At 41.5% G+C, this 16,973-nt stretch overlaps 1 protein-coding gene across 2 annotated transcripts in view; it reads left to right on the forward strand.

The window, feature by feature from the left end:
* The window catches only part of Sema2a (Semaphorin 2a), a 1,542,453-nt gene that overhangs the window by 657,404 nt on the left and 868,076 nt on the right, over positions 1 to 16,973 (forward strand). The window lies entirely within an intron of this gene.

A 16,973-nucleotide genomic window follows, 5' to 3' on the forward strand; every position in this document is an offset into this window, starting at 1 on the left:
CCCGCACCGAACTCGCCACCATTGAAGTAGAATCATGAAAGGCCCCCTCTTCTATGTGTGTGTGATCTTTCGACCCCGATTCCCTTAATGTTCTTTTTCCGAGCGCCGACATCGTGGTCGTTCTTGGAGTTAATTAAAGCCGGCGTCTTTTGTCTCCTCCAATGCATCTGATTGACTTCACAAGTCCTTGAGGAACTTCCTCTTGTCTTATTGGATTCCTGCCCCTCATTCCCAAAACCTCTTTTACTAGCGCCAAACTCCCCAACACCCACTCTCTGCTTGTCCCATGTTTTGTGGACTTCTTCACCGCCGCGTTCGCTTTCGTAAAGAGCCCCCTACACATCTCCTTTGTAACGTTCTCCAATATCCTGCGACACTCTCCCCCCTTGTATCTTCTTTTGGTACTGATGACACACACTTTCTATTTCTTACAATCTTTCTCTTTCCTCACTTTCCTCCTTTTCCTATTCGTCATGTCTTTCACTGTTCCTACAACTCTATCTCTCCATTTACCCTCTTTCTCCATTTCTGTCTTCCCTCTTTCTCCACCTCACTCTTCCCTTCTTTCTCCAACTTACTCTTCCCCTCTTTCTCCATCTCTTTCTTCCCCTCTTTCTCCATCTTTCTCTTTCCCGCTCTCTCCATCCCTCTTCGCCTATTTCAGAAGGGCAGCGCACTACGACGTCAGATACACCGGGTTCGAATCCCGTCCTGGGCATAAATATTATTCTTTTTGAGTGTTTCTTAATCAATTTCATCACTCACCCTCATAGTCGCGATTAGCAAATGTGGCAGAAAAGCGAAGTGAAATAAACCAAATGTATCAAACCAAGCCCTCTTTCAGAAGAACCCCACTTTATGCACAGTTAAGCTTATCAAGACTAGACCTACAGTTTGGAGTGAAATACAGACCACTGTGTAATGGGCTCACCGAAGATCAAACTGTGACCCTTTGATTACAAGGCGACAGTGCTACTAAAACGCCATAGGGATGCGTCCCTCTCTTCTCCCTCAGCTCCTTCCCCATCTTTCTTTCTCTCTCTCCACCTTCTGTGATCTTTCCAGGGTCCCAAATGCCGATCATCCTGCTTTACAGGTACTAGATGGCACGCGATTGGCGCTTTGACTACCAGCCCTTTTTCTCTCACGCTTCCTTTTTATCCCTATTTATCTGTCTTTATGTTCTTCCCCTGTTTCTGGCGGAGTGGTTAACACATCGCGCTACTACGCCCGGGGTCCCGGGTTCGAATCCCGGCCTGGGCGTGGATGTTTGTCAGTGTTCATTCATCATATCATCACTCATCCCCATCTTCGCAAATTAGCCAAAAGGGGCACAAAAAGAGAAGTAAAATAAGGCAAATCAATCAATCAATGAATCTTCCCCTGTATTTTTTATATCTATCATTCTGTCTCTCTCGTTCTTCGATCCTTTCTTTATCTCTTTCCATCACTTTCTATTTTTATTTCTCTTTATCCTTCTATTTATATTTTTTGGTGGGCTGGAAGATAGTCTAAGACTATTTCACGGTGGGCTAGAGGCCCCCCCCCTACTCCTCGCATCCCCAGCGACGACGCCTCTGATTTTCCCGTCGCCCTCTATTTTCCTTTATTTTCTTTATTCAACCTCCTCAATACCGCATGCAAATTTGCGACCGTGCGTTTCGAATATCTTTGTTCTTCTCCCCTGCATGTTCCGTTGTTTCGCCTGTTTCCGCCTGGAACTACTTTCCGGAGGAGAATCTAGGCTCCTTGTTCAGTCGCGCGTTAAACTCGCTCTCTAGCGAGGCCGTGGACGGCGGCATGCATTTTGCATGAAACGCGACAGAATTGATACATTTAGATGGATGCAGTTGGAAAGTTCGTTTTCGGGATGCGTTTTCTATGCAAGTGGATGCTGGAGAAACGGGTCAAGAATGGGCAGACGCAATTTTCAAATTTGCATGCGCCATACGAACAACATGGTGATTTTTAGCTGTTTAGTCTGTCGGAGTTTCCTCTCTTGGACAGTTCAACGTGTTTGTGCCTTGAAATGAGACCAGACATCCCAGTTTAGACGTGGTGTATATATAGGGTGTCCAACGTGACAGTCTTAGTTTTACATGTCATTCATTTTCGTAGGTAAATCACAGCTACGAAGCAAACTGGTCTACTCAATGCATCGAAAGTTACTTGTGTGCTTCAATAAGAATTCGCCAGCATGAAGAAGTGACATGTGTAATCAATATTCGGGAATCATTTGTGTGTTGAAATCATATTTTTGAGAAAACAGTCGTAGAAAAATGCACAGATCATTCTGCAATCGAGATTTCCGCCAAAGTGCCTGTTTCCATGCCGTCAGTTGCATAACCTCAAATGTAATAACGATACTTTCAAAAATGTTGACATTTTATGATGGGCACCCTGTATAAACGTTGTCGGGTAGCTACAGGAGAAGCAACAGCTTTTTTGGCCTTTTGCTTCAAGTCTTGAACCTTACATTTCCAAAACTAACAATGGACCTGGTAATATCTCTGCATTCTATCGTACCATTTCTCCCCGTCCATAATTTAATACACCAGAAGAAATTATTATAATACTTCTATTCGAATTAACGAAGGGAAGCAGCTTTTGAGAATGTAGATGGCAGCATCTTTTCAGGTTCAAGATTTTAGCGTTTATGAGATCAGTGGCGTGTCCAGAAGATGTTGATAGGGGTTATAAACCCTCCTTTTCTAAAAGGAAGCATCTATAAACCTCAATGTCTAAGGTTCCAGGTTCGAGCCATGGTCGGAGCATAGGGATTTATGAGTGTCCCGTCATCAATTTTATGTATTTCCACCATTTCATCCTCGTCAGTATTAACGAAAAACAGAAAACGAAAAATTCAAATACGGAAACATGCGTTAAAAGACAATCCCTCTGTTCAGGAACATATAGCCCAACTTGGCTTTTGAAATTCCTCGACATCTCACTTTTGGCTAAGAATGGTTAAGGAATTTTTTCAGAACGAATACATTCAAGAGCATCCTCGACAGCACCGATCAAATATTGGAGATCTTCCTTAGGCTCACTCAGCCATCTTGTCTTCGCATTTTTAATTTGAAAACTTTTCCTTTCCTATTATTCCTCCGAGAAGTCGCCACCCCTCCGTAGGGTGAGTTGAGAGGGTGGCTGTACCGTATTGTTCTGTCCTTTTTGTTCGCCGAACGGCTTCTTTTGTGTCTCACCCCGGACCCTTGCAAAGAACTCGAAGTGAGGGGTGTGCCGATGACACTGTAGGAGCCACTCGCATTTTTTAATATTTCTTCCCTTCCGCTACATTCGTTACCCTTTATGGCGCCATGTCACACCCACTTCCTTATCTTCCGGCTCTTCCTTTGATCTGTAATCATGTCCGCCTATCAGAAGTAGGGGTTGCCGATTTTCAGGATCGAATTTAAGATGTTGTTGCCCCTAGGACTGTCTAAAACATGAAACCCTTTCCGCATTTCTTCCTGTAAGGGTATTGTGGAGTGTGGAGGCATGCATATATATATACATACAGGGTGGTCCAAAATTATGGAGACACTCCAATAAAAGTTTAAAGACATATTGTTCTCAACATTCCGGTGGAAATGTTATAGGACATAAACGATGACGGCCGCCATCTTGAATTCAACTTCAAAATTTTAAATGGGGAAGGGCTGATATGATATATCAAATCAGGCTAGAATTTCACGAGAAATGCAGTGGTGAAGGTTATTTCGACGTATCTTTAACAAGTAAAAAGTTATGAATGAATTCTTGTACCAATTTGTTCCTTTTCTATGTATCAGAGAAAAGCATCAATATGGCTCTGACGCGTCAGTAACGCATCTATATCATACTATATCATACTATGGAGAGAAGTGTGCATGCCATTGCACTTATTTCAATCACGGATATTCCCGAAGGGTTGAATTTTGTGACTGGCTGGCTGTTTCCAACAATTGCAGTGTGATGCTTCTTCCATTGGAATGAAATGTCCTTCACAGTGGCGAGGCTAATTTTTATGATCATAAGGAAGTTAATAACCATAATATTTGGTGCTTTATTCAGGTGTGTCTACATTTTTGCACCACCCTATATATGTATACACACATACACACACACACACACACACACACACACACACACACACACACACACACACACACACACACACACACACACACACACACACACACACATGTATATATCCACCTCCTTCCCCTACTTACTACAGCAGTTTACATGCACAATTTTTCGCGCCGCTTTCAGAATTACCACATTTCTGTTTTTTCAAGTTGTAATGTTTTTTAAAACAGATAAAGTTTCCGCTGCTTCTTGTTTAATTTAATCTTTGTTGACAACCTGTTACATATTTCTGTATTTTGGTGTGGTAAGAATGTAGAAGGCCATTCCAAGTTCTCATATCTCAAAACTTAAGTGACAGGATATAAATTTTATTATTATGATACTCCAAAATTTTGAGTAGTTTGTTTTCTTTCGAAAGTGCATTGCTATTTCAATTCTTGTGGCTACCAAGATCGTAAATTTTGCCGCCACAAATTTATTCACCTCCTAAACCTAAATCTTGTATTCTGATTTGTTAGCTGGAAGATGGTGCAGGGAGCACCGTCACTTTCTTTTCAGTGAGTTGTAGAACAGCGGTGAGCCGACTTGTTAACGGTTGAACAAGTTTTCAACTTAGATTTGAACTTGTAATTAAACCATGGGTCAACAGATTGGGCTAGTGACTGTATAAAATTCACAGACTAAAGCCGTGATAAAATTGTAAACGGAAAATTCCAGTTCCATATCATACATTTCATGTGAATTAGGATTAAGAATTCTTGTATTTAGAATTATAAATTTTAGACCAAATATGGTGCCTGAGCAATATAACAAGAAACCATTCTTACATCACTTATCATTAGCACCATTTAATTATCTTCAGAGTTAACCCAATCTTAACTTTAGCAGTAAGTTAAGTTAAGAATAAGTTAACCCTCAAGATTATTCAATGTTGTTTGTTGTATGTTAACCCAGGTGGCTGGGCTTGAGTAATGTTATTGGCTTTAAGACTAAAGTAGGTTCTGATCCACTGCCCAATGTGCCTCCACCAGGGAACGAACACTGGACACCTTATTACAATACGACAGCGTTAGAACCACTTCATCTGGGAGGTATTTTCTTTGAACATGAAAAGGTCGTATTGTGGTCCATGCAGACCTTGACTTCACTCATCTTCCTCGGGGTAGATATTTCTAAGTAAATTATGGCAACAGATATATGGAGTTTATTCATTCAACCTTTCGCAAACCCTCGTACATGTAGTGGCATAACTAATCAAGACGAGCAGTACTTTTAGATAACCTTAATAAGCCAAAAGAAAAGGGTAGACTACCAGAATTTATGACTCATTGATATGTCATGGTGACATCAGGACATGTAATGGCCGTTTTTCAATCTCGTCGCCGAAGTTCCTGGGAAAGAGCTGGGCATGGGTGTTCTTTGTGAGTGTCCCTTCATGCAATCATCCCTCATTCTCATCGCCGCGATTAGTCAAAATCAGAAGAAAAGCGACGCTGAAATCAGTCGTGTTGTTTATTGGTTGAATCAAACAGGAAGACGACCCCTTTCGGAAAATGCTCCAGAGCACCGTCTTGCACGCCATTACACTGTTCCCAGGTCTAGGGATTTCCTGCTGCTATTACAACCCGCTTTGTTCAGGGTAGAAGAACCGGGGGAGGATGAAGGAGTAAAGCGAGAGTAATGGAAATTGTAACGTAGCTCTCCCTCGCACTCTCTTGCGACGGTGGAAGCCCCTGCTCGTTCCTTTTCTCCCTCTAGTGTCACGGTTGCTGCTATTTGACACGAATCATGACGCTGTAAATTTCTGTACCCTCCGTTGTCGCTTTTCTTTCCCTATTCCCTATTCTCGGACCGACATCGTGTTCATTAAGTATGTGCGTTTTTTTTCCAGAGACAATGCAGTTGTGCAGTGTTGCCACTTACTACAACAAGATGACAAGGAAAATCATGTGGTTAATCATTCTTTTGAGGTGAAGCTTTGCAGTTTCGTGTGAAAGTTCAGTTGTTGTTGTTTTTTTTTAATGTTGAAACACATTCAAACTGTTCACACATCATTATTTCGTTTCCTCATGTTAAAATTGCTCTTCTGACATTTGGGGGAAATTGCAAGGATTAAGATGAAGATGCAGAAATGAACACACTTGCCTTACACTGATGTATCATCAGACCAAATGTAATGAATAATGGCTATTTTATAAACAAGATAACAATAATTTGGGTAGAAATAATTGTAAAAAAGCAACGTAGGAGAACGTTAAACTGGCAACCAAAAATATTGACACAACTAACAATAATGTTGCGATAATGAAGGAATGTTGACATAAATAACAACAATGGGTTAAAGAATAGATGATAGATTGAGTTGGTGTTTGAAGTCCACTTTATTCATAGTAAGGCTACTCGGAAATGGATTTACAGTTTAAAGTGGGACCCGAACCACTATATGCCTGCACCAGATATCGAACCCTGGACGATAAGACATAAGAGAGAAGGAAGTATTGAACATTGATAGAGATATCTTGACGAAGAAAAGTTGACTGACATAATTTTGTTTGAAATTTGTAAGTTTAGCTGTTGTATGTGGTTTTGTTGCAATTGTTGCGTGAACCGAATAGTATAGTTTATATTCGTATTTTTGTTGTTTTGCGTAGTTGTTCTGATACTTTTCATTAATATAATTGGAATTTTATCAGAATGAATGTTCATTAGATCCAGTCCTGTTAGCTACTCTTCGCCCATGCGGGATGTTAACAAAATTTTGTGACGTCGTAATGTATACTCGGGAAGCAGATACCGTCACATTTATCCACTGCTTTCAAACCTTTCTTGGTCAGAAAGGAAACAGAAATGAAAGAGATGGCTAAACGTGAATGAAAAATTGAGATTTTACTCGATGTTGCGAAGGCTTTACTTACAAGGGAGGTTATCTAAGTGTCCCCTCCGATTTCCATGAAACTTGACAGGTGTATAGAGGGACCGAAAGGAAGATATACCTGTTTTTTGTTTCGGCTAGAAAACGGTTTTAGGTGGCAAAACCCTCCCTCAAATGTCAAGATGAGGACAAATTGAAGTGGGGATCTGACCCCGAAACCACGTAAATATGGCATAGGAAGAACACGCACGTATAATTAGAACACACACAGCACAGAACTGTAGGATTGTCGGTACCAAACGCAAGTGCTATCGTGAAGGACGATGGCGGTTGAAGTTCTGTGCTAATAGTACTGGCAGATACACAAGTGGGACACTTGAGATATGAAGTGCATTACACTGGCAAACACGTGTACATGCAGTTACACGGAAAATCTTCAAAGATTGCACTTAAGACGCTTTATCCAGTTCAGCCTGTTGGCAGGCACATTGATTCAGATTCAGATATTTATGTAGCCGGTTTGCAACACTATATCTCTCACCACCCCTCCTTATTCACGGGTGAAATATGCCTAAACTCTGTTACACATCCTCGTGCATGCCATTTTACCTTGGTGTACATCCACTCCCTCCTCCTCCCAGAAACGCTCTTCCCGGGTTTTTATCCCCGCCTGGGGAACAGGGTACCCCTTGCAAGACTTTTCTATTTCTCCGCCAAGTTTACAGCCGTGATTGTCCCTTCTTAGAGGATCAGGGCATTAATGCCCTGGGAAGAAAATACACGCAGACGGCCTGATCCCCGAGCACTGCTCCATGTCCAATAATTTGGATTAGTACGTCCCTCCGTGCGTTAGATTACTACAAGGGGGCTGCGTTGTTGCCTTGGTTACGCTGCATCGACTTTTTTACATTATGCATTACAATAGGGATGTGCCGAAGCCGATTACAGATGTATGAAAATCGGCAGAAATTGACATATCGGCATCGGTATTGGAATCGGCAAAAATCCGATATTTAAACCGGTACAGATTATACTCGAGTTTTACCTTGTAACTCGTTTTATATTCTAGTTTTGTAACATTTATTGAAAATTTTGTTATGATTCGTCATTATTGTAGAGTTTTTGTAATAAAATTATTGCAAACTCTCATTCAGAGGATCAACCTAACTATAAATCGGAAATAAAACAGTACATTGCTGAACCAGGATCTGCTGTTGTATTGGAAATTCAAAAATGAATATTCAAACCTGAAGAAAGTGCTGAGAAAATACTTGGGCATACCTGCTGCATCAGTATCCAGTGATTGAGTGTTCAGTGTTGCTGAACAGATTTCCGACAAGAGAAGAAGTAGGTTACTTCCTGAAGTGCTTCCAAATCTTGTATTTCTGAAGTTGAATCTGGCAGAACAGGAATTCATTTTGCATTTCAAAGAACTGCTTGTGTACTAATGTTAAATCTCTAGGTTCACATAACCTTTTGTAGATGCAAATGTACACTCGCATCTCTTGAGAATATATATGTATATACATATGATATGCAATAGAAATGTACATAGCAAATTTATTTTTGTCATGCAGAAAATAACATCCCATTTCTGTTTAATAATCTTATGTATCGGAATCGGTTAAATATCGGCATCGGTATCGGTTCCAAAAATTATCGGTGAGTACATCGGCATTGGTAAATTTTAAGCTTCGTCACATCCCTACATTACAAGTTTCATTGCTTGTTATTTCATGAAGACAAGTAGAATAAAACGTAGTAGTAGACCAGCCAAAGAACAAAACCACATCGCGCTACTATGCCAGGAGTCCCGGGTTCAAATCCCGACCTGGCCTTGGATGCTTGTGAGTGTTCATTCATCAATTTCATCATATCATCACTCATCCCTATATTCGCAAATTAGCCAAAAGTGGCACAAAGAGCGAAGTAAAATAAAGCAAATAAATCAATCAATCAATCAACCAAAGAACAAAATTGTGACTTTTACCTGCGTGGAATGTTAATGTCAGGCACCCATGGTAAGTCAATCAGTCATGTGTCAGACAGAAATACTAGGGTGAATCAATTAACTCAGGTAATTAATGCAAACAACCAGTTACTAACTAATTATATCTATAATCACGTATATTATCCCAATCAGCGATCCTATAATACTAATACTATCCGTGTACAGTATCCCTGTCATCTCGAGCGAGTTAACTTTGGAATCGGGTAACTGGAGACTGCAGAAAGAAGAAAAAATTTACCAAATTCAAACAACAAATTAAGAGAGTAACCCGTAAATACTGACGTCGTGCCCACATTTACCTCATTGCCTCACTCCCATATGCTACTTGTGCAACCTTTAACATAAATAAGGGATGTTTTATATAGTTACAAAAATCAGCAGAAAGTACATTGTAAACTTAACTGTAAAAATAATAACAATAATAATTCAGTACTGATTCCGGAATTGACATTTTTTTTCATGATTTCTCAGCCCTGAAAGCCTAAAATTTGACGTTGATTCTAGTTCTTGGGCGGCTAGTTAAAAGTGAATTCACGCCCATTTTAACAATCACCCATTTTACAATTACATTACGACCTGCAAACTGCGCACGGGTTACCGTAACTCCATCTTAACTTGTTTTCTTCATGCATATCGACGCGAGTAATCTATATTTTTGACTTTCAATTTGTGTTTCCATTTACTAGTTGGATCAAAATATAGGTTAGATTTGTATTTATGAATGCACTGTTTTGAAAAGTGCTGCAAATACTACTAGAAGTAAAATGTGGATATCGAAAAGCTGGATTTTGACCCCAAATTCGAATTTTTAGATCAACTGGATCAAAAGACGAGGTAGATGTTTTTCATGGATCCGCCATTTTTTCTGTTATATTGTTTTATAAAATGGTGAATAAACTGCTCGGAATTAAAATCTGATGTTTATCTGCCTCGTAAACCTATAATTTGACTCTAGATTCGAGGTTTTAGACAATCTTGGTGGAAATCGGTTCGTATGATATGATGAAATACCTGTAGTTGACGCAGACGGACTGGTGGAGCAACTCTCGCAGAAGGACACTTTTCAGCTTTTGCTCGTTAGTACCCTAAAAGTTGATTTGTTTGAATTGAGCCTATTTGATTGGTTCAGCGTAGTGTGAATGCTAGATTTTGCTAAGTGTGGTAATTCGGTAATCTTAAACAAATGTAACCAATTTGCTCATAAATGCTTTAAAAAATGGTTCTGTTGACCAATTTGGTCACCAGTCCCTATTTTATGATCATTGCAACCACTCCTTTCATTTCTCTGTGCTGTGTACTTGCTACCCGGCGCCTCCACCATTTAGTCCCTCGTCCCCCCGAGATATAGTCTCTGGCTAGAGGCGTAGAGAACGTATTCGTTTCTAGCCTCCAGCTTCGCTCACGCCTTTTATCTTGGGACGATAGGGACCGTACCGGTGGATAGGTATTACGTTACAGAAAAAGGCAGTCGTCTTGTTCCGCACATATTTAATGATGCACAGAATAGTTGCGAGAGATTGAAGGACAATTTGACCACTCACAAATCTTGCCCAGACCTACTTTCCGTTACGGAGGCTCCGGGTCGTTATAGTTCACTTTTTCCCACTTACAATCGATACAAGCGTTATAGAAAAAAAGCTTGAGACATTTCGTCTCGGGCTTTAATACACGGAGGTGCATGCATGCTTCCCCCGCCGAGTTGATGTAACGCTCCTTCCAAGTTGAAACACACCTGAATGCAAGACGAGCCCCCATTTTTCAACAAGGGATTACAGAAAACTATTTTCAAAACTTACAAATGGTTAAAAGTGGAATCTACAACGTCTCACAACAATTAATTAAAAAAATGTTCGCCGCAACACTCACTACGTGCTATCGCACGACAATGCTCAAAGCACAAGGCTAAAGCGGTAGGCGTGGAAGACCTTAATGGAAGCTCGTTGTTCTGTTCAGTAAAGAAAAGAAGACCTCCGCATCATATGCCGCGAAAGAAAGACGACCCAATACTTCTGGGCACGAAATTCAGGCAAAAAACCTTCTTGGATTCAGAAATATACGGTATATTGCGCTGAGCAAGGATCGTATTCTTGTCTTGCCCTGCCGTCTACAATACTTTAAAAAATGGTTTCGTTGAACAATTTTGTCACCAGTCCCTATTTTATGTCCATTGCATGTCCTTTCCGTGTACATGCTTCGTAAAGACACAAAGACTGGCTAGAACTTCGTCGTCTGGTAAGCTACATGTAGACACCGAAATATGTCCCCTTCTTCTCACAGTAGGTTGTTTCTAATTAGTGAACAATTTATTTCCACCCCTGCCTCTTTAATTCTTAAGGCAAACGCGCTAATGTGATATCCCCCGTATCATAGGGGCCCTCAGTGGCTGCACAACCGAGCCCCTCTCCCCCATTATAATCACTCAATCTGTGATAACGGCCGCTGGCAAGATGGACCCCAGCACGGAAGTCCAGGCAATTACAGCGCCAGTTGAAGCTTAAAATATTCATACGAAAGATTCATCCAATTTAGCAAGACTTTACGCGCCCGGGGACCATCTTCAGACAAGGAACGCAAAGGGGTGGAAGGGGTAACGTTTAGAATCATGATTATCTTTGAGAATTAGATCCTACTCTTGCTGACGTGAGAGGATCAGGGGCCTCGGTTCATACAGCATCCCTAAGGACCAACCACGTCCACTGCCGGAGACCATCATCTAATTCAATCTGGCAGACTCTTCACCCCGTCTTTTCTCGTGCCTTTCCTTCGTCGATTCCCAGCGGGAGGCGAATCCTTCGCCATCCGGAATGAAACTTGCAGAGAGGCAAAGGGTTGGAAGAACTAGGGAGGAAGATAATCAAAGGGGTGGCGTATTGGGATCCCGGCTGCTTCAGGAGATTGATAAGGAGGGGAGATATCATTGAAAGTTCCTAAAACAGTCCATTTCTTCCCTGCGGCGCCACGTCGGGCTCTGACAGGGGACCGGCAAGGGACTCGACGACAAGTTCAGACAAGGTTTTTACATACAGGGTGCTCACTGTGCAAGAGAATGTTCTGAAAGTATGATTGCGTGTGCTGGAGCGTTGTCTTGGGGAGATTATGGCTATTCTCCCGCTCCTTTAGTGGTGAGTGTATTGCAATTAGTGGGTACTCAGAATAGTATTTTGTGGAAAGGGTTGAACTTTAAGAATAATATGTCGTGTATAGGAAACATGCTGGCCCCAACACACACACACACACACACATACGCTTGTGTATGTGTTACATGCCCAGGAAACATACGGTTTCGGCCACAGTTAGAGTTTTCCGGCCATCCGGTGGAGCCGTTTCAGGTACAGGGTGGATCATTTCGACCACCAAGTGGAACCGATTCGACCACCGAGTGGAGCTTTTCGGCCACAAAGTAGCGATGTGCGTTCCGGCCACCGAGTGGAGCGTTTCGGCAAGAGAGTGCAGTATTTCAGCCACTAAGTGGAGCATTTCTGCCACTAAGTGGAGCAATTTGGCCACTAAGTGGAGCATTTTTCCCACTAAATGGAGCATTTTTCCCACTAAGTGGAGCATTTCTGCCACTAAGTGGAGCATTTCGGCCACTAAGTTAAGCATTTGTGCCACTAAGTGGAGCATTTGTGCCACTAAGTGGAGCATTTGTGCCACTAAGTGTAGCATTTTGGCCACTAAGTGGTGCATTTCGGCCACCGAGTGTGGCGTTTCGGCCACCGAGTGGTCCCGTTTCGGGCACTAAGTGGGGTATCTCAGCCTTCATACAATTGAATGCTTCTCTAAAATTTGCTTCATCCAGCATCCCCGTGTGAAGGACGCCTTAGACCATTTTTTCCTGCGAAACACCATTCATTTCTCTACCTGTTCTGATTCTTGCACGCATTTCCATTTGCAATAAGTCAGTACTCGGTAACCCGGGAAAGTCATCCTTCGAGCACTGTTCTCAACCTATTAGTATTCCGGAACGCTACCTCAAAGCTGTATTCTTGTATGAAGAGCAAAACCGACAATCACCTTACGGAGACGCTACACGCTTCGATCCTCCTCGTCCGGACAGGGTACCGGTGCCTTGTGGCGCCATCTGCGCACGCACTGGAGCTCAAAAGCAAGCTGCTAATTTTCACAGCGAATCTCTGCGGCAACGGTCATCTTGTTCCTCTCTTTGCACGCCGAGCTCTGCTTTACCTCAAAAGAAACCCAGTGGTCAAAGGGGGAGGAAGTGTAACAAACCTCTATTTAGCATGGAGCACCGGCCTCTTTTCATAACCCAAAGTCCTCACTTCAAAGAAGGGTCTGCGGGAGTGTGCATGCATATAAAGCCTCTGCCGGCTACATTCAAGATTTCCTGCCGGTTCCCACCAGCCAGTAGGTATACTTTAAAAAAGAAATTACAAAAAAGAAGAGAGACGGGCACAGATAGCGAGAGAATTCTGCTGGTGAAACGCGAAATTGTATCCGAAATGAAGACTTAGCAAGATGGTTTTGCAGATTACTCTCATTCGTTGATGAAATGTGCTGTTAGGGAGCCCATACGATGTAAAAAATTACAGTGATTAATATTACAGTGAAATCACCACAGCGATATTACAGTAAAAATGCTGTGTTTTCACCGTGAAATTAATGGAATTGCATCAGAAATGTCACTGTTTCAGTTACAGATTGATCAAATACTCTAAATAAACTACCTAAAGTGCATCATCTTTAATTTGACGTATTTGATTATTTATGTGTGCCTGCGACAGCAAAAGTACTGGGTGTCTATACTCACCGGGAATTCCTTGAATTCCGGAAATTATGCGTTAATTATTGACTCCGGGAATTATGGGTCAATTCTGCGTGAAATTTAAACTTTCATTATTTCAATTCCCATTGAATTCATACATATTTATTATTGCCATGAACCAAGTTTTTTTTCACAGATTAGTCATTATTTTTTCGAGGAATGAAAAGAAAGAAAGCTGCGTAGAAAACAAAACAGAATTCTCTTCATTCCTGTACTTTGTTAGTGTCCTTTGCAGAACAATCTATCTAACCGACTGAAAATTATTGAAAACTAAGATATCTTGAAGTTCATTAGGTTAATTTGAGTTTGAAATTCTGATACATTTAACAACTTTTTGGAAATTAATTTATCCCGTAATGTTTTGGACTTGTGTTTGTAGATGTATTTCGAGTATGTGAAATGGCAAATGTAAACTCTGCAATTTAAATTATATATTTTTAATGTATGTGTTTGTGCCCTTGAATTTTTGGAAATTTCGCCTTGAAAACCTGGAATTATACTTGAATTTTATCATGGTCCTAGAGTGGTCACCCTGAGTAACTATATTTATTTTGCACAGATTTAAACTAGGCCTAAGCCGATACCGGCCCATACTTATCCGGCGTTTTGACAGTTTGCGGGGTGCACACAAATGCCCCGCTTCACTTTCGCGGAGATTAATTACCCTGGAAGTAAGTGGCGGTGATTGGGTTCCAAAACCGGGAGTGCAAGATGCAAAAACTGGGGGGGGGGGGGGGGGGGGCAAAGACAGTATATTTCCATTTGTATATAAGGTTTAGCATAGTGCGAGGGGAAAAGTTGCGAAACGTGGGGGACAACTGCCCCCCTCGCCGCCACTGCTGGAAGTTGTGCAAAATTCGTAGTTTCTATTGAATTGGTACCAATATTATGTAAAGAAACGGTATTTTATGATAAAACAACAAGTATCTTTACATTCTCATTTGTAAATTGATGCCTGCAATTGGAATGGAAGTCTCTCCCACTAATATTAATCAATATTTTCAACAACTTTTTTGTTATAATTTTTCAAGTATCGGTATCAGTGGGAGCCGGTAAGAGTATCCGTATTGGTTCAAAGTGGTATCGGCTCAGCCCTGATTTAAACTGTATAAATATTTTTCTACAACAATTGTAAAATATCTTATTGGTTTATTTGTTGTCACCTACTGTGTTTACGATAGAAAATGTTGTAAACGATTGAATTCAATTCTTTCAAATTTATTGTATTTGGGATGAAAAATACGGTGGAATGAACTAAGATGCTAATGTAATGACCAATACTTTTAAACACTCAGGATCATGTCTCTAAGATAGTTGGATGGCAGCAGAAATTGGCGATTTTAGACTTTTTACAGTGTAGAACAGGCAATTCTCCATCCACTGCAAGAATGAAGTTAATCTAAAAAAAACAAAAAAAAAAAAAAAAAAAAAAAACGAGTGACTGGTGAGAAGTGACGAGTGTAATTCTTGACTCAAGTCAGGAAATTCATTATGAACAGTCGGCACGGTACCATGGCAGCAGAAATTGGCGATTTTAGACTTTTTACAGTGTAGAACAGGCAATTCTCCATCCACTGCAAGAATGAAGTTAATCTAAAAAAAACAAAAAACAAAAAAAAACAAAAAAAAACGAGTGACTGGTGAGAAGTGACGAGTGTAATTCTTGACTCAAGTCAGGAAATTCATTATGAACAGTCGGCACGGTACCGGACTACCCCACAGTTGCAAGGGAAAGAACTCGCCAGGATAGTTGCGTAGCGTGGTGTGAGTCGCTGATTGTTTGTGGTAAATAATTAGCTATAGCTCTTTTCAGTTCTTACGGCGGGCGCTCTAGAAGCTGGCAGGGAAAGTGGGGAGCGGGGATTACGCAACAGACCAACCAGACAACAGCAGTGGCGCCGAGAGACACGACGCGGCCGGAAAAAAGTACTACGTGAAACTCGTTCTGCTGGCCGCTACGTTTCTTATAGTGCTGGATAGGTGGCTTCCCCGCTCCCCACTTCCCCTGCCAGCTTCTAGAGCGCCCGCCGTAAGAACTGAAAAGAGCTATAGTCGCTGGTGATGAACGTCCAGAACCGGTTTTAATTTTCGGGGAGGCATTCAGTCCGCTCTGCTCGTACGCGAGTTGACGAGACCTGAACTGGGCGCCCATTTGTTACCGTCCCATTTCCTTTGAATCGACTTACCAGTGCCTTCTGTTCCCTCCATCGTGTCGTTGGTTGTCATGCGGATGCAGTGGAACCCTACATTACTTCGGTAGATCTACAACCGCTAGAAGTCATTTTAATACCGTTCATAACAAGAAATCTAAGATGTACACTTTGGAGTATTTCACTTTCAGCAAAGTGCTTATTAGTTTTACGTCCTCTATCAGCCAAAAATCAAGCTGTGAGCTTCACTCCGGATTTATACATAGTCGAAATCGGGAGTATTTTACGAGACAAGCGAGTCCCCGGGTTGAAGCGCTTGACACGAGGCGGCAGTCGCTGTCAGTGACATCTGGTGGCAGCGAAACGCATCTGCTTCTGAGTGATTAATCGAACCAGCTCATGAAAGGGATGCTATGTTGTAGGAAATGCGGTGAGGGGTCGCGGAATGGGGCGAGGGGTGGGAACCGTGTAGTTTAAACGGAGGGAGGGTTCAGTTGGGCTATTAATTATCAGCTTGTCCTTTATTTTTTCCCTTTTTTCTGCAACTTTTGAAGGCAGCTTTAATGTCGCATCCCTTAATTAGAAGGGGAGGGAAAAAGTAACGGACGACTTTTGTGACGGAAATTGCAGGACAACTTCTTGGAATTGGCTGTCCTCTAATTACACATAGCGTGTTGTGTTTTTCGGGTGTACTGAGCGAATTTTCTAACAGGGCTAAGAAATATTAAACGGGTCGTTCAGTGGCTGGCTCTTTAGTGTCAATTTTTCTTTCAGTTTAGTTAAAAAGTTGAGGGCTAGTCAAAAACATTGAACGATTTGAACATGTTATATTTCTGAATAGGTCACAATTTGTTTACACGTGTGTGAATGTTTACTTGAGAATTTCTCAAGTGCTCAGTGGTAACTGGTTTTTGATGTACACTTACGCCAATGGGAAAATTTGCCCTTGCTTTACCACCTGCAGTGAGCAAGATGATTGTATTGGATTGATTTGATGTTCTCTTTATGCACAGTAAGGCTAATCCGGACTGGACCTACAGTTTAAAGAGGGATCCGAACCTCTATGTGTCTCCACCGGGAATG

The sequence above is a fragment of the Lepisma saccharinum genome, chromosome 3, assembly GCF_977018435.1.
Source record: "Lepisma saccharinum chromosome 3, izLepSacc3.1, whole genome shotgun sequence".
Classification (NCBI taxonomy): Eukaryota; Metazoa; Arthropoda; class Insecta; order Zygentoma; family Lepismatidae; genus Lepisma; species Lepisma saccharinum.